Source organism: Tripterygium wilfordii, chromosome 20, assembly GCF_013401445.1.
Source record: "Tripterygium wilfordii isolate XIE 37 chromosome 20, ASM1340144v1, whole genome shotgun sequence".
Lineage (NCBI taxonomy): Eukaryota > Viridiplantae > Streptophyta > Magnoliopsida > Celastrales > Celastraceae > Tripterygium > Tripterygium wilfordii.
This window is the reverse complement of record NC_052251.1, coordinates 4,147,716-4,170,526: the sequence shown is the minus strand read 5'-3', so window position 1 is coordinate 4,170,526 and position 22,811 is coordinate 4,147,716. Positions and strand designations below refer to the sequence as shown.

At 37.9% G+C, this 22,811-nt stretch overlaps 1 long non-coding RNA gene across 1 annotated transcript; it reads left to right on the top strand.

The window, feature by feature from the left end:
• Positions 1–14,927: 14,927 nt before the first annotated feature.
• LOC119986640 lies at positions 14,928–15,489 on the top strand. The gene is made up of 3 exons (XR_005465308.1): positions 14,928–14,960; positions 15,146–15,236; positions 15,362–15,489. It is a non-coding gene; the product is annotated as an uncharacterized LOC119986640 (long non-coding RNA).
• The last annotated feature ends 7,322 nt before the right edge of the window (positions 15,490–22,811 follow it).

Here is a 22,811-nt window from a genome sequence, read left to right as displayed (position 1 = left end):
AAAAGCCAATACAGGTAATCTCCTCCAACTAATAAAAAAAAGATTTAGGCATTTGTTTAACATACAGGTCTCCCTATGTTGCTGCATTATCAAATGTTTAGGTTGGTCAAATTATTATTTATTCTTTATTATCTTGGAAGTGGAGGTATATGTTTTCACCTTATGTGAAATAAGCATAAATTAATTGCTGTCTTTAATTTGGTTTAATTGTTTAGATGAAGAAAAGTTGTGGGGAGAAGGGATTACACAAGCATTCCATTCACTGCTTCTGTTCTCTCTTCATTTAATTGTTTTCGTAAACTTATTGGGAATGTTCAATACTTTTTTGAATGGGGCATGGCAATCTCAGAAGTGCACGGATAAGGAAAATTATCTTCACAGTGATAGTGGATGATAGTGACAATAGGTTACACCAACTTCAAACAATCTGAGGATGATAACTTTAGATTAAGAGGTAATTGTTAAAATAATTAAATAAAACAAAAGGTTTTTTATTCTGTTTAGACATTATATGATTGTTGAATCAAGGTGGAATATCGGCGAACCTCTCCCAAAAATCTCAGAGACTAATATTCAATCCCGAACTCGACGAGAAGCCCTAACGACTGTTTTGGTTTTTCCTATGTTTTTTTCTCTGTTGTCCCTGTTTGGGTTTTTTATTTGTAAATTTGTTCTCTCTTTTTCAATTGAAGCACTAATTTTCAGTTTTGTGAATAGCGAGTGTTTCTACAATTCAGGACTGAGAAGCTTTGTACATAAATGGCAACCGAAAAACAAGAAAAAGAGAGCATGACGGAGTTTGCAGAGGAGGATGGATTTCTTTTGGCAACACTTGAAAAGTTCGCAGAGCAACTATTTCAAAACTTGGAACTTTTAGCCCTCTTTGCTATATTTTGACTGTTAGATTTGGCATCTTTTGCTTCTATTATTATGCGACCATCTCAATGGTTGTATGTGAATCTTTAATGTCATTTCAAATATTGAAGGAAATATCTGATTTTGCATGCATGCATTACTTTTTAAGTTCAAAGAAAAAAACTTGATGTAATCCTTTGGATTATCTGTAGTTCTCATCAAAACTAGAATCATTTGTTCCTCCTTTCGTTTAATATTGTAGGAGTTATAACTTTCAGGATTCATGCACGACGCGCGTAGCGTGGGTATGCGCTTAGTTTACTTAAATAATCAAATCTCATAGGTTAAATAGCAATTTCCCCTTGGAATTGAAAAATTGCTAGCTTAATGAAAATAATTAATCAATGATATTCATTATAAGATGCTCTTAATTTATGATAGGCATTTTCCTAGTCTGGCATTATAGTGGCAAAATATAGTTAGGCCCATTTTCTTCAAGTATGACTCTAAGCCCAATCCACTCTTTGACAAATGAGGTTATAAAGTAATCTCTTTCAATTTGAAAAATATAGGAGTCACCTATCAGAGATTGATTAACAAGATGTTCTCTGGATTGCTGAGGGATGAGATAGAAGTATATATCGACGACATGCTCATGAAATCTTTGGTTGCCAAGCAACACTTGGTAATCTACAACAGGCGTTCGATTTATTGATCAAATAAAATATAAAGTTAAACCCCATCAAGTATTTGTTCAGCATAGCCTCCAGGAAATTCCCAAGCTATATGGTACCTCATCGAGGGATATAAGCCAATTCAGACCAAAAACGATCCATACTTGACATCCCATCGTCGAGCTACATAAAAGACGTCCAGCGACTGGTGGGACAAGTGGCAGCTCTCATTCGGTTCATCTCACGGTCATCTGAAAGGTGCCACATTTTCTTCAACACGCTAAGGAAGATGACAAACATTAAGTGGACTCTTGAGTATGAAGTTGCTCTACAACAACTAAAGTGTTACTTGACTTCACCCCCTCTTCTTTCTAATCCTAAGGAAGGAGAGGTGTTATTCGTCTATTTGGCGGTATCTGAAATTGTCATAAGCGAAGTATTGGTAAGAGAGGAAGAGAGAATGCGACATCCAATCTACTGCATTAGCAAGAGCCTTCTTGATCTTGAGACACGCTATAGTCAGTTAGAGAAGTCGACTCTCGCCTTGGTAACAGCTACTCGAAAGTTACTAAAAGGAGGTTGAGCTCAGTAAGCATGATATCTCTTACCCGTCTTGCACTGCCACCAAATCTCAAGTGCTAGTGAATTTTATCGTTGGCTTCACTCCTATGACACTTGACGGAGCTAAGAAAGAGTTGATGCACATAACCAACCAAGTCTTTGCACCCTGGACTCTCTCCAAAGGCAATAGCCTCGGAATAGTATTAATCTCACCAGAAGAAAGTATCCTCCAGCAGTTATCATATGCGACTTTTGGACAACAAAAAATGAAGCCAAGTATGAAGTCCTTATTGTTGTTTTGAACCTAGCCAAGGGAAAGGGAGACAAACATCTGGCGATCTGATCAGATTCACAGTTGATAGTGAATTAGTTGCAAGGTTCTTGTACATCCCAAGATTCCAAAATATCAAACTATCTCGCCTTGGTAAAAGATCTGCAAGACTCCTTTTTGAAATTCTCTATCATGTACGTACCAAGAACAGAGAATTTGCACGTAGATACACTAGTAAACCTTGGATCGTCAATCCAGATAGACACTCTTGAGCCAATTTCAATAATTTATCTCAAATGGCTTTCTATTGTTAAAGATAGAGAAGAACTAGCCTCAACACTCACTATTGATGCAATGCCCAAAAAAATTGATAAGGATAGTTGGATGACATCAATGATCAAGTACATTTAAGATGGCATGCTTCCAATAGACAACAATGAGGCACAACAATTGTGCACCAAGACAACAAGATACACTGTCTTCGAATGATAAATATACAAGAGATCCTACTCTGGACCATTGTTACGATGTGTTACTCCTGAGCAAACCGTATACGTCCTAGCAGAGTTACACGAAGGAGAGTGTGGCAATCACTCAAGTGAAAGGAATTCAGCGAATCAAGCCTTCTCAACATGATACTTTTGATCGACTATGTGAGTTGATTCAACGCCTGCGCAAGGTGATATGAAAAGTGCCAGTGGTTTGACTAGACCCTCATATGTCACTATTGGCAGCTTGGTTGTAGGGCATACTGTTGATCCCAAATGCCCTTTTAGATTACTCACATGGAAGACAGGATGAATTTTAGTCTCTGGAGGTAACTTAAATCTGTAAGCAGCATTCCCAACTCTTTCCAAGACTTCGTAAGGGCCATAAAACTTAGGGTGAAGCTTAGAAAATGAATGCTTATTCAAAGAAGGGAACTGGTAAGGGATGAGCTTGAGATAAACCAAAGCCCCCACCTCAAATTCTCTGTCAATTCTGTGCTTATTTGCTTGGAGCTGCATTCTTTCTTGTGCCAATAACAGATTATGCCTCAATAATGCCAACATTCCATCTCTGTCCATTAAGGCCTTTTCCAACACATCCAACTTTGTCGTGCCCAATTCATATGTAATTAAATGTGGAGGTGGATGACCATAGACCAACTCAAAAGGGGTGGCCTGAGCTGCCGAATGATATGCAGTATTATAACTCCATTCTGTCCAAGGTAGATAATTCACCCATTTCCTTGGTTGAAGTCCAGCAAAACATCTCAAATAAGTCTCAACACACCTGTTAACTACCTCATTTTGCCCATCAGTTTGAGGGTGATAACCTGAGCTCATGCAAAGCTTGAAACCTTGTAATTTGAAAAACTCCTTCCAGAAATCACTCAGAAATATTGGATCCCTGTCACTCACAATTGTAGAAGGCATTCCATGTAGCTTGAACACATGTTCAATGAATAAATGAGCTACTGTAACTGCAGTATAAGGATGAGCCATAGCAATGAAATGCCCATATTTAGTTAATCTATCCACCACCACCATTATCATTGATTTACCCTTGCAAGAAGGTAGAGAGGTAATGAAATCCATGCTAATGTCTTGCCAATTCTGTTTTGGAACAGGTAAAGGCTGTAAAAGTCCAGCAGGAGACAAAGTCTCATATTTATTCTGCTGACAAGTGCCACACTCAGCCACCATTTTTCTCACATCCTTCTTCATACCAATCCAGTAAAAATCCCTCTTTAATCTGTGATAAGTCTTTAAGACCCCAGGATGACCTGCTGATGGAGTCTCATGGAACTCAGCAAACAATTTAGCCCTCCAAGGTGAAGTAGAACTAACCACTATTATCTTATTATACTTTAAGAACCCATTATCCACAACATATTTATTAAGAGATACAGAAACATCAGCATCAACTGACTTCAGTTCTTCACATTTGACCTAATCCATTCATCCTACTCCAAATGCCTCCTCAAATCATCTAACCACCCAAAATACGGGTAGGTGATAGCCAAACATTCATTTTGACTCTTGGAAGCAACAGATTCAATTGGTAATTCAGGCAAAGAAGTAGAACCACCTTTTCTAGATAAGGCATCTGCAACCACATTGTCTACACCTTTCATGTATTGAATCTCATAGTCAAACCCTAAAAACTTAGACACCCATTTCTGTTGAAATGTGGTATTTGCCCTCTGGTCCAGGAAGTATTTGAGACTGCTGTGGTCAATCTTAATAATAAAATGCCTTCCCTGGAGATAATTTTGCCATTTCCTGACAACAGAAACCAAAGCAATCAACTCCTTGTCATATGTGGACAGGGATTGATTTCTAGGTCTCAAAGTTTGACTATAAAAGGCAATTGGTTTACCAGCTTGTTGCAAAACTGCTCCCACTCCTAAACCAGATGCATCACATTCCACTATAAAGGGCAGATTGAAATCAGGTAGTGCTAACACCTGAGGAGACACCATAAGAGACTTAAGCTTCTCAAATGCCATAGTAGCCATAGATGTCCAAATAAAACAATTCTTCTTGGTTAGTTGATACAAAGGATGACAAACCTTTCCATAGTCTTTAACAAATTTCCTATAATACCCTGTCAAACCAAGGAATCCTCTCAACTCCTTAACATTTTCAGGTATTTCTTTGATTTTATTAGGATTTGTAGAAACCCCTTCCCTCGAAACCACATGCCCCAAATACTCCACCTTATCTTGCCCAAAAGCACACTTGGACTTTTTAACTAAAAGGTGATGTTGATGAAGTAAATCAAAAGTATTCTTCAAATCCTCCAAATGCTTCTCCCAGCTGGTACTGTAAATAAGAATGTCATCGAAGAATACTAAAACAAATTTCCTTAAAAAATTCCTGAAAATGTCATTCATCAAACTCTGGAATATAGTAGGAGCATTAGTAAGACCAAATGACATCACTAAAAATTCATAATGACCCTCATGAGTACGAAATGTTGTCTTCTCCACATCATCAGGATGCATTCTAATATGATGATAACCTGATCTCAAGTCCAACTTTGAACAATATTGAGTTCCATGCAACTCATCTAGCAACTCATCTATCAAAGGAATAGGGTACTTGTCCTTGACAGTCAACTGATTTAATTCTCTATAATCCATACACATGTGCCATGTGCCCTCTTTCTTTTTGACTAATAGCACAGGTGATGAAAAAGGACTGTGACTGTCCCTTATAAAACCATACTGCTTCAGCTCACTAACAGCTTTTTCTATTTCATTTTTCTGTAAAGGTCCATAATGGTAGGGCCTTTTACTAGGAAGTTTAGCATTTGGTAAAAGAGGTATCATGTGGTCATATAACCTTTATGGAGGTAGAATAGAAGGCATTTGAAAGATATGATCATAGGTAAGCAACAAAGCTTCCAATTCAGCTAACTGTTTGGGAGACAAGGTTGTATTAATAGGTTGTACCTCAACAACTTCTTGTGAATATAATAGCATTCCCAAGCTAGAATCTTGGATCACCCTTTCCATCTGTTGGAGTGATATCTGTTGCACAAATGGTTGATTCGGATTGATGCTCACTAACTGAAATGGTATATGGTTCGCTATGAACTGCATTGTTAATTCTTGAAAATCCCATAGGACAGGACTCACGGTTTGTAACCATTGAACCCTAAGTACTACATCACAGCCTCCCAATGGTAACACAAACAAATTCATCATACAACTGTAACTTCCCATCATTAAAGGTACTGACTTACAGCAACCCATGCTCATCACTTGCCCTTCATCAGCCATCATTACCTTGAATTCTGCAGTTTTTTCCAATTGCCATCCCATTTGCTTAACTAATTTTGAACTCACAAAATTATGAGTACTGCCTGAATCTATTAAAACTATGACTGGATGAGTTTTAGCAGTTCCTTCAACCTTCATAGTTTTAACTTCCTGGAAATCAGCTATTCCATAATACGCACAAACACTGAGTTCCATTTGCATAGCAGTAGTCTGTGACTCCTCAACTATATTCGTTTCCCTTTCGTCATTCTCATCTTCAAAATTAACTTCCAACAACAACAATTGTTTCTTGGCACAATGATGCCCTCTGTCATATTTTTCATTGCAATAGAAACAAAGACCTTTCAACCTCTTCTCCTGATATTCTTCTGAGGATAATTTTTTAACAGAACTATCTGGATTGAACCTCTTAAAGGGCACATCAGCATGTTTTGGTAAAGCAGTAGGTATCGTTTGATTTCTTGAATGTATTGTTTTAGGCAACAAATTTTGATTATTACTATTCAACTTAGAATCAATTTGTAATGCTATAACAATAGCATCATGAACAGAATCTAGTTTCCATAATTTGACATCATATCTAAGTTCATCCTTCAAACCTCCCAAGAAGCAATTCTTCAACATTTCAAGACTTAAACCAATTGTTCTAGTAGCTAACCTCCTAAATTCTCTCACATAATCTTTTAAAGTACCAGTTTGTTGAAGTTTAAACAGTGCTTCCATACTATTATCAAATTCAGTAGGCCCATACTCCCTACAAAAAAATTTCGTAAAATCTTCCCACCGAGGAGTAGTATGTATGCAGTCAACCCAATGAAACCACTAAAGTACCTCATTTTCAAGATTAAAAGAGCATACCAATACCTTCTGCTACTCAGGAGTCCCATAGAAATTGAAATATTGCTCAGCTCTGTAGATCCACACGACTAGATCATCTCCTTCTGAGAAACGAGGGAAATCAAGTTTATGCCAATTTCTTCTCGATTGAACTCCTCGTAGCCCCTAACTCACTGCGCTCATCATCTTCAACAAGAATTGAATCTTGTTTGTTCAGATCCATCTTTCCTTTCTGCTCATTGACTGGTAATCGCGCATCCAGCCTTGCATCGACCATGGCCGAGAACTTAGCAATTTCCCCAAGAATGGTATCCAAAGTTGCTGATAATTTCTCCATATTAGCTTCCATTGCAGACATGCGATTATCCATGGCTGATCTGGTGTTCTTACGAGTCATACACAGGCAGGGAATCTAAGGATCAACGGCTTCGATACCAATTGATACGCTCTTGCGTCCTGAACCTTATAGAATTAGCAAGAAATGGCAAAGAGGATTGCAGAAGAAGAAAGAACAATTGTTTATTATCAAATCTGTTCATACAAAACTAACTTCCCTACTAATATACTACCTAAACCGACTTAACTATCCTGGACAGGTGGCTCCACAACCACCTTTGGATGATAGACCACATACAGTATACGTGTCATCATCTTATACGTTGGATCCTATCAGGGCCGTGGATTTTTCGAGCTGGATCCAGTCTGTTGTGAGGGGAAGATGGACAACGGAGGTTTTCGACTTTTAGGTTGTGTGGGCGGCGTTCGTGAAAAAGAAGAAGAGGATTTCAATTTTTTAGGGTTTTATTTTTTTTATTTGTTTTCTATGTTTTTCTTTTGTTTATTTTTTCTATGTGTTTTTTCTTATGTGGCATAAACCCTAAAAGCTGAGTAAGCACATGTCAGAACACATCAATTAGAAATATAAAATTATTATTATTTTTTGTCACATAGGAAAGTTGACTGATCGAAATGGCAGAAATCTGGTCGTGTGATGAGTTTGAAACAATTTTAAAAATTCGATACTCAACTTGAAACGTTTAAAAAATGGATGACCAAGTAGGAGTGGGTCAATTTATTCCGTGACTAAAAGTACTATGAACCCCATTTTCTAGTAACCTCTTCTTACTTGTTTCAATTTTTGAATATTCTCTCAAGTGGCTGGTAATTTTTCTTGGTCCTAAAGTCTGACATAGATTTGGTGATTCTTGAGACGTTTTTGGTAGCTATAAAAAAAAAATTTAGTCACTACTAATTTTTCTTGGTTCTAAACTCTTACATAAATTTGATAATTGTTGAGACGTTTCTGGTTGCTATAAACAATTTGTGACCAAAGTAATGGTTGTTGGAGAGATTGACGGATTGGGGTCTAAAGAAGGTACTCTTCCTTGTGAGAACGATGTCGTTTTGTATTCTTTTATAATTTGTGAGTATTTGTACTTTTGTATTTGTACTTGTATGGGGTTCTAAAAAAAAGGTCACCTTTGGGTTGGAAAAAATATTGCTGGTAATTAGTTTCTATTTTCTTTTCATCCTCTTCTATATATGCCAACAATTGTAGAATGAGCATGCCTTTTGATTGAGGAGCTTGAGAATGTGCATAGGATAGTGTCTTGTTGGAACTTTTCCTGCTGTATTAATCAATATTCTTTTTACCCTTTTTTGTTTTTCCTCGATTGCGCAGTGGATCTAAATTCATGTATAGGGAAATTATTATAATTGTATTTGAAGACCTCTGGATCTCCATAGATCATGTCTTTGTGCATTTTAGGGTCCAATCCTTGATTATTTTCGATACCCCAATATAATCATTTTTATTTTTATTGCATAGTTTCCTAATGAGAAAGGAAAGCAAGTTGTTAGATGTGTAGAAGAACAAGGTTGAGTTAATGTAATCCACGTTATATTGTCGAACTGTTAATAGCTAAATTGAGATTGAGCAACTTGTTCTGCAATTAAAGACACTGGAGTAGCACGTAGCTTTATGTATTCAATACTATAATACGTCTCACAATCTTATAATGGCAATTGATGCAAGGTAACATATGGGTAGTACCTTGAGGTCTAGAGTTCTATTCTTACTAGAAGGTTTGGGATTTGAGTAGTTTTCCATCTATTGTGGTGGCCTTCATGTCCCTTAGGCATGACTTAGCATGTGTGTGACTTGTGAACCTTTCAAAAAAAAAAACAAAAACATATGGGTAGTACCAAACCCTCAAGGTGATGCTCAAAGCACGATACAAAAGAAGCCATGCCATTGGGCCTCAGACCCATCGATCTATCTATATCTATACAATACAATATTATAGAAACTGAGAGAAAATTTACTGAATTTTTAAGAGACCACCTCAACTTTTACGTTCAACATATTATTGTCACCTGGATAATAATTTCAAATAAATTTTAAAAAAATGATTAAAGTTATTGTAGTTTACGATTTCTCAAACACCTCTTCCATCTCCTTATGCACGATTCAATTCACGCCTCTTCAGCTTCTACTGTCTTTCTTCTTTGTTGGTGCATGTACATCCGCTTAATTTATATTCATTCATTTATGATTATCCATTTAATCCGACAAATAATTGTTTTGGGTCTTCAAAAATTCATGATTTTGCGTATGAAGAATGAATTTCGTTTTTGTCAGATAGTGTCAGATAGTGGACAAAAGTATTTTTTCATTCATTGACTCACGTATATATAGTGTTACACAGACCTAATCAACCACTTACCAGCTGGACATAGACTAAATTTACTCCTTAAATTGTGCCGTAACACTTGACTAATTACAGACTAATTACAGCCGTAATACTTGACTAATTTGTGTCGTAACACTTGACTAATTACAGACTAATTACAGCCGTAATACTTAACTAATTTGTGTCGTAACACTTGACTAATTACAGACTAATTACAGCCGTAATACTTGACTAATTTGTGCCGTAACACTTGACTAATTACAGACTAATTACAGCCGTAACACTTGACTAATTTGTGCCGTAACACTTGACTAATTACAGCTGGATACAATATACACAACTCACGTCTACACTCCCCCTCAAGTTGGTGCGTAAAGATCTACCATGCCCAACTTGTCAAGTGAGTTAGAAAACACAACACTAGAAACCGCCTTTGTCAAGACATCAGCTAACTGATCTTCAGACTTCACAAATGGTACATCAATAATCTGTGCTTCTAGTTTTTCTTTGATAAAGTTCCTATCTACCTCCACATGTTTGGTGCGGTCATGTTGTACGGGGTTATGTGCAATAGCAATCGCAGCCTTATTGTCACAGTACAAGGACATAGCAGAACTCGGCTTATACCCGAGATCTCTCAACAAATATTTAATCCACAATAATTCACATATTCCATAGGACATTGCTCTATACTCAGCCTCTGCACTTGATCGAGAGACAACCTTTTGTTTCTTACTTCTCCACGTAACAAGGTTACCTCCAACAAAAGTGAAGTAACCTGAAGTAGAACGTCTATTTGTATTATCACCTGCCCAATCAGCATCAGTATAACCCTCAACATCTAAGTGACCATTCTTCGTGAACATGACACCTTTTCCAGGTGCACTCTTCAAGTATCGAAGAATTCGAATGACTGCATCCATATGTCTCTCACTAGGTGCATGCATGAATTGACTTACCACACTAACAGCATAAGCAATATCAGGTCTAGTATGAGATAGATAAATTAATCTGCCTACTAGACGTTGATACCTCTCCTTGTTGGTAGGAACCTCTCCCGGGTCTTCATGTAGCTTATGATTTTGTTCAATTGGTGTGTCAACTGGTTTGCAAGCAAGCATCCCTGTATCAGTCAATAAGTCTAGGATATATTTTCTCTGGGAAAGAAATATTCCTTGATTTGACCGTATCACCTCTATGCCAAGAAAGTACTTCAATTCTCCAAGTTCTTTCATCTCAAATTCATTTGACAGAAGTTTTTTTAAATTTTCTATCTCAACACTATCATTCCCTGTCAATATCATATCATCCACATAAATAATTAAAGCAGTTACCTTGTCTTTCTTGTGCTTCAGAAATAAAGTATGGTCTGAGTTACTTTGTCTGTATCCAAACTTTTTCATTGACAAAGCAAATTTACCAAACCAAGCTCGGGGAGACTGTTTTAAGCCATATAACGCTCTCTTTAACTTGCACACCATTTTAGGTTGTTCTGAAACTCCAGGTGGTAGATCCATGTATACATCTTCCTTTAACTGACCATGTAAAAAGGCATTCTTTACGTCATATTGTAACAAAGGCCAATCATTATTTGCGGCTACAGATAACAATACTCTTACAGTGTTGATCTTTGCTACCGGTGCAAAAGTCTCATTATAATCCACCCCAAATCTCTGATTGTAACCTTTGGCCACCAGTCTTGCTTTGTATCTTTCTATCGATCCATCAGCATTATATTTGATAGTAAAAATCCATCTACACCCAATAGTTTTCTTCCCCGGAGGTAACTGAACTATGTCCCAAGTATCATTCTTTTGTAACGCTCTCATTTCTTCAGCCATAGCTTCAGTCCACTTAGTGTCTGCTAATGCTTCTTTTACCTGTCTTGGAATAGATACAGTAGATATTTGATATAAAAACGACTCATATGACTTGGGTACTCTATGGGTTGACACATGATTGCCTATAGGATATTTGGCTTTAGCATTCAAGTCGGCAGAATATTGAAGTTTTGATTTGCCTCGGTTTGTCCGAGCAGGTAACTGATATGCTGGGATAGTAGACTCAAATTCAGGCATATTGGAAGAATTAGATAAAACATCATTTATTTTAGAAATTACCTCATTTGGACTCTGGACGTGGTCTTCTTGTGGTTTCTCGGTAGTTTCAGGACTGATTTCAGATGTTGGCATCCAATCACTAGTTCCTTGACAGTCGGGCACAGTAGCTGAAGTGGTATTTCTGGGTAAAGTATGGGTAGTCAGTTCAGGTACAGCATCAAGAGTAGTCGATGGTGGAGGTGGAATATCTGGTGGAGGAGTGGAAGTTTCTGGTGGGGTGACTGTAAGTGGATCCCAATGACTATTATCATCCATATCCATATTCATACTCTCCCCCTGAGGAGAAGAGGCATTTGGGAAAAAATAGGACAAATCTTCATTGAAGGTAACATCCATAGTTACATAGAACTTTTGAGTGGGAGGATGATAACACCGATAGCCCTTTTTGTAAGGAGCGTACCCCACAAAGACACACTTAATGGCACAGGGATCAAGTTTACTCCTTTGATGAGGGTGAACATGAACATAAGCCACACAACCAAAAACTTTAGGAGGAAGATTAGGAATGGGAGGCGCAATTGTCATATGAGTAGTAAGGACTTGTAGTGGAGTTTTGTATTGAAGGATGCGAGAAGGTACCCTGTTGATGACATACATGGCAGATAATAAGGCATCCCCCCATAGGTATTTTGGAACATGTTTATCTATTAGTAGAGCTCGGGTAACCTCCAAAAGTTGACGATTGCGTCTCTCAGCCACACCGTTTTGTTGTGGAGTATAGGGACAAGAAGTCTGGTGAAGTATTCCACGTGACTGAAAAAAGGTGGTAAGAGTTTCATTGACATATTCCCTTCCATTGTCTGAGCGAAGAACCCTAACAGGTGTATCAAACTGAGTTTGAACCATAGTACAAAATTGTTTAACAATACGAGGGACGTCACTCTTGTTTTTAAACAAATAAATCCATGTAGTACGAGAGCAATCATCAATAAATGAAATGAACCATCGCATACCACCAGAGGTAGGATTTTGGGATGGACCCCAGACATCAGAATGAATCAAAGCAAAAGGTTTTATTGATGCAGAATCACTTAAGGGAAAAATATTGCGGTGACTTTTAGCAAAAACGCAGGTCTCACAACAATTGAAGTTACGAAACACGTCAGATTTAAATAATGAAGGAAACAAATGTTTTAGATAGCCTAAAGATGGATGTCCTAAACGTTGATGCCATAAACGAATCAACTTTTCATTCCTCAACAGGTGGGTACTAGTGTGATTTGCCACAACATCAGAACCAATGCCACTGAAGTATCATAAGTCCCCTCTCTTAGAACCACGCCCAATCTCCTCCTGAGTGTAAAGATCCTGAAAAATACAATGTTTTGGAAAAAAATGACAAGAATAGGCAGTCATAAGTTTAGACACAGATAACAAATCACGGTCTAAAGATGGAACAAGAAGCACATTAGATAAGACAATGGTAGGGGTAAGTTGGATGGTTCCTGTACCAGTGACAGGAGCAGTTTGGCCATTGGCTGTGGTGACAAAAAACTTGGAGTGATTTTTAGTGAAGGTAGTAAATTTTCTAGAGTCATTAGTCATATGATCAGTCGCTCCAGTATCAACTATCCATGCATTATTACAAGCAGACACAAAAGTACATAGAGCAAAACTAAAGTTACCTGACATGTCCTCTTTCTCAAGTTCAGTGTCATCATCAGTTGTTGTGGTGGTCACAAGAGAAGCTCGACTCCCTTGTTTCTTACCAATCAAGTCATCTGCCCAAGTTTCAAAAGCTATAGCATCAGTTGTAGCAGGAGCCTTCTTTGTTCCAGTTATATAGCCAAGTTTTTTCTTGCTAGCAATGGGCATACGAGCAGCACGGGACCAAGAATCATAATTGGATCTCCCAGTTAATTTCTCATGAGAGATCTTGAAGTTGTCAGTTGTATTACCAAACATGATGAAGTATCTAGAGGGTAGCAGCGGAAGTTGAGAACAATAAGCAGTGGAATACAAGACAGTGCAAGTTTATGTGAAGGAAAAGAATTAGTTAAGAAGCAGTTTTACGTGAAGTAGTAGACAACCAAAGTTGTAGAGAAGAAGTTTCAAGAGACAGCAGGAAATTTTATGGTTTTTGATCGTACTTGCTTCGATACCATGTCAGATAGTGTCAGATAGTGGACAAAAGTATTTTTTCATTCATTGACTCACGTATATATAGTGTTACACAGACCTAATCAACCACTTACCAGCTGGACATAGACTAAATTTACTCCTTAAATTGTGCCGTAACACTTGACTAATTACAGACTAATTACAACCGTAACACTTGACTAATTTGTGCCGTAACACTTGACTAATTACAGCCGTAACACTTGACTAATTTGTGCCGTAACACTTGACTAATTACAGCTGGATACAATATACACAACTCACGTCTACAGTTTTCCCTCTTGGGAGTAGGTGAAGATGAAGACCAATTCGAATGCTACAGGTAGTTGGCAGAAGAATCGCCTTATGGAAGCTACAAAACTTAATAAGAAGGCTTCGTAGGAGAGCTTCATGCATGTGACTTAATGCTTCTCCTCTTTTAAAGTAATCGGTTGGGTTTTCAAGGGTTCCATTTTATATGCTTCAATTGATTTTCTCTTATCCTTTCGTGATCTTCTCTATTTATACACTCCCCTTTTGTTTTCTTTTCGGTTGTTGTTAGATCCGCTGGAAGCATTTTCTGAGCGGTTCGATGCAGAGAGGCAGAGCTCTTAACGCTTAGCTTTGCAAATCTGTTAAAATCTTGAACGGCTACTTGGACAAAAAGGCTTGCGGAGTGAGAATCTCAGAGGAGTTCGTAGTGTATCGTCTTCTATTATTTTCTATGTAAATTTTTTCCTCCGTTCTCCTTTTTGGTATTTTCTATGTAAATTAGTTTCCCCTGTTTTCAGTTGAAGCCCTAATTTTCATTTTTGTTAATAGGGGGTGTTTCTTTTCATTTTCTTGGGCTAGGGGATTAAAAACTATGACACATCATCTTCTATTCTTTTGTGTAAATTTGTTTCGCCAATTTCCCTTTTTCAGTCTTTTCAATGTATGTGAATTGGTTTCCTTGTTTCAGTTGAAGCCCTTAATTTCCAGTTTTGTTAATTAGGGAGTGTTTCTACAATGCAGGGCTGACAAGCTTCGAACAAAAAAGGCATCCGGAAAAAAAAAGAGAAAAAAAGAAGCAATGACGGGGTAAGCTTTGGCTGTTACTTTCTAGACTTTTTCAATTCATTTACTTTTTTTTGTTGTTATTTGATTATTCTCAAGGGATACAAGGTATGCTTCATATGTGCTCAATTTCACTGCTTCATAGGAGTATTTGACTTGGTGTTTGAGTTTATTCGTTCGCTTTGGTGACTGTCTTGAATTTCTTGTAGGCTTAACTCTTCAATGACTTCTGGGAAGACATAGGGTCAATTAGGGACCATCATATCCTTATTTGGGGCAAACCTTGCCCTCGCCAAACATGTGAGTGAGGAAATCTGTCTCTTAGTTACCATGTTCAGTATTAAAGGCAGCTGCAAAATATTTATGTGGCAGCTGCAAAATTAAGATGTTTATGTGGGAGTGACAAGTGATTATTTTTTTGGCAGCTGCAAATATTGCTACCAGGCTTTTGGGTTGCAGCATGCAGGACTTGAGATGTCAAGATGTCAAACAACAACGCTGTCCCAACTGAGAGTGCAGGCCCAAACAAGGCCAAAAGCCAATATCGTGTTGTCCCAACTGAGAGTGCAGGCCCAAACAAGGCCAAAAGCCAATACAGGTAATCTCCTCCAACTAATAAAAAAAAGATTTAGGCATTTGTTTAACATACAGGTCTCCCTATGTTGCTGCATTATCAAATGTTTAGGTTGGTCAAATTATTATTTATTCTTTATTATCTTGGAAGTGGAGGTATATGTTTTCACCTTATGTGAAATAAGCATAAATTAATTGCTGTCTTTAATTTGGTTTAATTGTTTAGATGAAGAAAAGTTGTGGGGAGAAGGGATTACACAAGCATTCCATTCACTGCTTCTGTTCTCTCTTCATTTAATTGTTTTCGTAAACTTATTGGGAATGTTCAATACTTTTTTGAATGGGGCATGGCAATCTCAGAAGTGCACGGATAAGGAAAATTATCTTCACAGTGATAGTGGATGATAGTGACAATTGGTTACACCAACTTCAAACAATCTGAGGATGATAGCTTTAGATTAAGAGGTAATTGTTAAAATAATTAAATAAAACAAAAGGTTTTTTATTCTGTTTAGACATTATATGATTGTTGAATCAAGGTGGAATATCGGCGAACCTCTCCCAAAAATCTCAGAGACTAATATCCAATCCCGAACTCGACGAGAAGCCCTAACGACTGTTTTGGTTTCTCCTATGTTTTTTTCTCTGTTGTTCCTGTTTGGGTTTTTTATTTGTAAATTTGTTCTCTCTTTTTCAATTGAAGCACTAATTTTCAGTTTTGTGAATAGCGAGTGTTTCTACAATTCAGGACTGAGAAGCTTTGTACATAAATGGCAACCGAAAAACAAGAAAAAAAGAGCATGACGGAGTTTGCAGAGGATGATGGATTTCTTTTGGCAACACTTGAAAAGTTGGTAGAGCAACTATTTCAAAACTTGGAACTTTTAGCCCTTTTGCTATATTTTGACTGTTAGATTTGGCATCTTTTGCTTCTGTTATTATGCGGCCATCTCAATGGTTGTATGTGAATCTTTAATGTCATTTCAAATATTGAAGGAAATATCTGATTTTGCATGCATGCATTACTTTTTAAGTCCAAAGAAAAAAACTTGATGTAATCCTTTGGATTATCTGTAGTTCCCATCAAAACTAGAATCATTTGTTCCTCCTTTCCTTCAATATTGTAGGAGTTATAACTTTCATGATTCATACACGATGCGCGTAGCATGGGTTAAATGATCAAATCTCATAGGTTAAATAGCAATTTCGCCTTGGAATTGAAAAATTGCTAGCTTAATGAAAATAATTAATCAATGATATTCATGATAAGATGCTCTTAATTTATGATAGGCATTTTCCTAGTCTGGCATTATAGTGGCAAAATATAGTTCAGGCCCATTTTCTTCAAGTATGACTCTAAGCCCAATCCACTCTTTGACGAATGAGGTTATAAAGTAGTGTCTTTCAATTTGAAAAATATAGGAGTCACCTATCAGAGATTGATTAACAGATGTTCTTTGGATTGCTAAGGGACGAGATAGAAGTATATATCGACGACATGCTCATGAAATCTTTGTTTGCCAAGCAACACTTGGTAATCTACAACAGGCGTTCGATTTATTGATCAAATAAAATATGAAGTTAAACCCCATCAAGTATTTGTTCAGCATAGCCTCCAGGAAATTGCTAAACTATATGGTACCTCATCGAGGGATATAAGCCAACTCAGAGCAAATACGATCCATACTCGACATCCCATCATTGAGCTACATAAAAGACGTCCAACGACTGGTGGGGCAAGTGGCAGCTCTCATTTAGTTTATCTCGTGGTCATCTGAAAGGTGCCACATTTTCTTCAACACGCTATGGAAGATGACAAACTTTAAGTGGACTCTTGAGTATGAAGTTGCTCTACAACAACTAAAGTGTTACTTGACTTCACCTCCTCTTCTTTCTAATCCTAAGGAAAGAGAGGTGTTATTCATCTATTTGGCGGTATCTGAAATCGTCGTAAGCGAAGTGTTGGTAAGAGAGGAAGAGAGAATGCGAAATCCAATCTACTACATTAGCAAGAGCCTTCTTGATGTTGAGACACGCTATAGTCAGTTAGAGAAGTCGACTCTCGCCTTGGTAATAGCTACTCGAAAGTTACTAAAAGGAGGTTGAGCTCAGTAAGCATGATATCTCTCACTCATCTTGCACTACCACCAAATCTCAAGTGCTAGTGAATTTTATCGTTGGCTTCACTCCTTTGACACTTGACAGAGCTAAGAAAAAGTTGATGCACATAACCAACCAAGTCGTTGCACCTTGGACTCTCTCCATGGATAGCTCAACTAATTCCAAAGGCAATAGCCTTGGAATAGTATTAATCTCTCTGGAAGAAAGTATCTTCCAGCAGTAATCATATGCGACTTCTGGACGAAAAAAAATGAAGCCAAGTATGAAGTCCTTATTGTTGTTTTGAACCTAGCCAAGGGAAAGGGAGACAAACATCTGGCGATCTGATCAGATTCACAGTTGATAGTGAATTAGTTCGAAGGTTCTTGTACATCCCAAGATCCCAAAATATCAAACTATCTCGCCTTGGTAAAAGATCTGCAAGACTCCTTTTTGAAATTCTCTATCATGTAGGTACCAAGAACAGAGAATTTGCACATAGATACACTAGTAAACCTTGGATCGTCAATCCATATATACACTCTTGAGCCAATTTCAATAATTTATCTCAAATGGCTTTCTGTTGTTAAAGATAGCGAAGAACTAGCCTCAACACTCACTATTGATGCAATGCCCACAAAATTGATAAGGATAATTGGATGACATCAATGATCCAGTACATTTAAGATGGCATGCTTCCAATAGACAACAATGAGGCACGACAGTTGCGCACAAAGACAACAAGACACACTGTCTTCGAATGACAAATATACAAGAGATCCTACTCTGGACCATTGTTACAATGTGTTACTCCTGAGCAAACCCTATACTTCCTAGCAGAGTTACATGAAGGAGAGTGGCAATCACTCAAGTGAAAGGAATTCGGCGAATCAAGCCTTCTCAACAAGATACTTTTGACCGACTATGTGAGTTGATTCAACGCCTACGCAAGGCGTTATGAAAAGTGCTAGTGGTTTGACTAGATACCTCTTCGGCCCCCAAAACGACAAACTCTGATCTAAATCTCTTTGACCATTCATGAAATGGACAATGGATATGATTGGACCTTTACATGATGCTACTAGGCAGTGATTTTTCTTTCTAGCCATGACAAACTACTTCACGAAATGGATAGAAGCAAACTCCTTTTGGCGATTCAGAGATACTGAAGTAAAGAAGTTCGTATGGCAAAACAATATTTGTAGATATGGAGTGCCAAGAGAAATCATAACCGATAACAATTCCCAGTTTATCAGTTATGCCTTCCAGAAATTCTACAATGACTAGAGTAGTAAGTTGAACTTCTCTACGCCAAGATATCCTTGGTCAAACATTCAAGGCAAAGCATCCAACAGGACACTCATCAACACACTAAAGAGGTGTCTTGAGAAGGCCAAATGAACATGGATAGATGAACTGCCAGGCGTTCTATGGTCCTATCGCATAACAGTACAAACCTCAATGGGTGAACCTCCATTTTCACTTGTTTATGATGTAGAAGCAGTCATTTCAATGGAAGCCAGACTTCCCTCAACCAGATATCAGTGGATAAATCAACGAGCCAATCAACAGAACTTAATTATTAATTAGCTACCATTGACAAGCTCAGGGAAACAACTCTCACTCACAATGCCGCTTATAAGTTAAGGAACGCCAACCAGTTCAACAAATATGTTTGCACCAAGGCCTTCAAGGTAAGTGACTGGGTCCTTAGAAAAGTGTTCCTTATCCTTTTCAAGGTCAACCCTTTGATCGCCTTAAATGATCTCAAAAATATTTTCGCAGAGAATGCGATTCCCAAAGCATTTTTTAAAATACAAAGGATCATTAAAATAGTAGTTAAAACTATTCTGAATAAAATATTCAAAAACATAACAAAAATTAAATTGATTATTCAAAGATTATGAGGATTAACAATCATTTCCTCCGACCCCATAATAGTAGGATTAGACTCAGGCTCAATGACAAGCTGGGAAACAACATCGACTTCAATTGACTTTACATAGAGCTCATGAATGACGAGCTCAATCTCAACCAAGGAGCCAACAGTAGTAGGTAGTTCAAAATCATTGGACTTGGGCTTAAGCTTAATGACATGGCAACAGAAGTTGTCGACCAGACCTGTGGACAAATGACGTTCAATTATGACGATGTAGGCAGAACTCTCTCCCACTCCCTTCTTCATGTCAAGCTCTTTGGACATTGGATATGTCTTCAACAAATCTTCACACTTGGTGATGTCCTCATCCACGTTCAATGTACCAACCTCACCCATCTTGGACTGCTGAAGCATCTTAAGCTTTATGGCAAATGCAGCAATCCCTATAATATCCCTTACCTGCTCCGGCAGGACAGCTATTTCTTTGTCAAAATTGGCCTCACAAATGACCATCTTCTCTTCTAACTCCTACTTTATTCTTTCTGCTATTATCTCCATCTCTCTTTTCAGATTGATCTTGCTCTTGAAACTATCTGAGGGTAACCTCAGCTCTCTTCGCCCTTGGTTTAGCTTCATCCCTTTTCCTCTACAGTTCGATGTTGCTTCTCTGTGCTATACGAAAATGTTTTGCATTGTCTTTTGCCCTTGCAATCGCATTGACATATTCTTGAATGCAAGACTCTTGATTCTTTTCGCAAATGAAAGTCTTTACAACTTCGGACCTTTCTGGAGTCCCCTCTCTTGAAGAACCTGTGTCCTCTAGAACCTCCTCCAAGCTTTGTGATACACTTTTAAGGCAGTCAATCCTGCCTTCAACACAGTTCTTTCAACACTATGATGATCAAACTCTTCTCTCACAGAGTGAGGCTCTACACCTGCGTCATTTCATTCATGACAATTTCATCACTCATCCCGTATTGAGACGATTCTCTAGAACTCGTTTTCGTGTGAATGCAAGAAAATTTAAAAAGAAAAAAATTTTACCTTGTGAAACTATGTAGAACAAAGTCTTTTTACTACAGAACGTCTCTGAGATCCTCTCAATGCACACAAAGTGGAAAGTCTGAATGCAAGATGATTTATTCCTTTTAAAATGGGTCTTTAGAAATGTCTTTTTGTGAAAATCATACTGACATCATTAAGTACCATTTCACTCGTAACGAGGCATCTCCCCTTAAAACACGACAAAACTTGCTCTATACATTGATTCAAATACACCCGATAGGACATGTGGAACAAAACAATCTATCACGTTCTTTCACATTTTCTGATTACACATGTTAGCCATACATGCATTTATTGCATAAATGTCAGTGCATTTAATATTTTAATGTAAAACTTCTTTTTTTATAGGAAAAATCCATCCACATGATGACGCCTCGCCAACAAAATGAAATTGGTGAAACTCCCGTCAAAAAAACCTATACAAGATGGTTCATCTATATGATAATTCCTCCTTCAACTGACAACTTGACCTTTGCATAGAGGGAACTCCAACCACCGTCCCTAAGTTTCACCACATGTTATTCTCAAGCCTTTATAGCATACTCGCCTCGCTGCCATGCCAGAATAGGTCGCAATCCATGCGTTTCACCACACGATACTCCCAGGCCTATTATACTAAATCATGGTAATGTCTTGCTGCTAAACTAGGTCGGCTGTAAGTCCTAGCTCTTAGGACATTCCACCTGCTAGCCGTAACCCCTGGGTTTCACCATGTGGTAATCCGGGAGCATTTTACTTACGCTACAAAGAGCTTCTAGGTTTCACTGTATGATATTCCCATAATCACTTGCTATACTATACAAAATCTTGGTAACACCTCAATGCTACACCAGGTCGATTGTAAGTCTGAGCCTTCAGGACATTTCACTGTTAGTCGCAACCCCTGGGTCTCACCACATGGTATTCCCAGATCATCTATAACTTCCATACTCGCTCATTCTGATATTACCATCCATGTGTCCTCAAGTAGCTCACTGAATGGTGACATCGTTCACTAAGCTACTTACTACTTGGTTAGAGTCACCAACACGACATTCTCACATGCATAATTGATGCAATCAACACTTGGATTGCCTGACACGACTCACTACTCTCTAAGCCAAGCAACACTTAATTTAGAGAGTGGGAGACAAACTATAACGGCCAAAAATAGTTCAAGTCCATTTTCTTCAAGTATGGTTCCAAGCCCAATCCACTCTTTGACTAACGAGACCCAAAGTCCACTCTTTGTACATGGGTCCACTAAGCCCATGGATTATGTATGATTTGATCCATGGACGGCCTTAGGTATGACAGCTATACACTCTACTTTTACTATTCATTTCACTTGCATAACTAAAGACCTTGTCCACATCACCAAACCTTAAGGCAATTTATCACCCCCTATTCCTCTTTCATCTACCAGCATCATTGGCTTTAGTAGTAATTCCTAGAGTTGACCTCGGGGATTATCCAATCAACTGTCTTCCTTGGACATCAGGCATGCAGGGTCACCTATCCCATACAACCTTGTAACTTGCACTAATCCTATCATAGAGGACAAGCCGCAATTGATGATATTTTCTTTTTGTTACCAATCATGTCAGCCTTCTTGACACACGCCAACCTCAAAATCATTCTTTTACAGATCATCTTTGGGACATGGCCTCGCCTGACGTGATGTCACTATCTTTACTTTAACCAAACTATATAAACCTTTACGGACCATGAAGAACTAAGCCTACCCGAGCTTGTTCTTTGTAAAACTTATATCACACTCTTTCTCTTCATACTTTCTTCCGCCGCGCCGATCTCCATGATCACAGCCACCATATGCATCTATTGCATTTCTCTTTTTGGCTTTTCGCCTTTATTGTCTTGACAGTCAAAACTTCTTTGGCTGGCACTCCATCAGTGCCAAGGTTTTTCTGAGTGTTTCTTGTCTACGTATCTTGTAGGTTGCTAGTGGCCCACCTTGACTTTTCAACGACTGTAGTTCGAACACCTCTTGTTTCGTTAATAATTAAAAAACGGTTACAACATAAATCTATAGGTGCTACAACTACAATCGTTTATATAAAGAAGAAGAGTGATGAGTAACTGCTAGATCCATACACTACAGACTAAGAGTTATTTACGGTTTTATTTATTTAATTTATAAATAACAATTCGTTTATTCTAGATATTTTCATATTATTAACATGTTTCCCTACTTTATTTTCTCCTTAAAAATAATTTGGACTTTTTTTTTGCAAGTATCATTTTTAAGGTCTATTTTT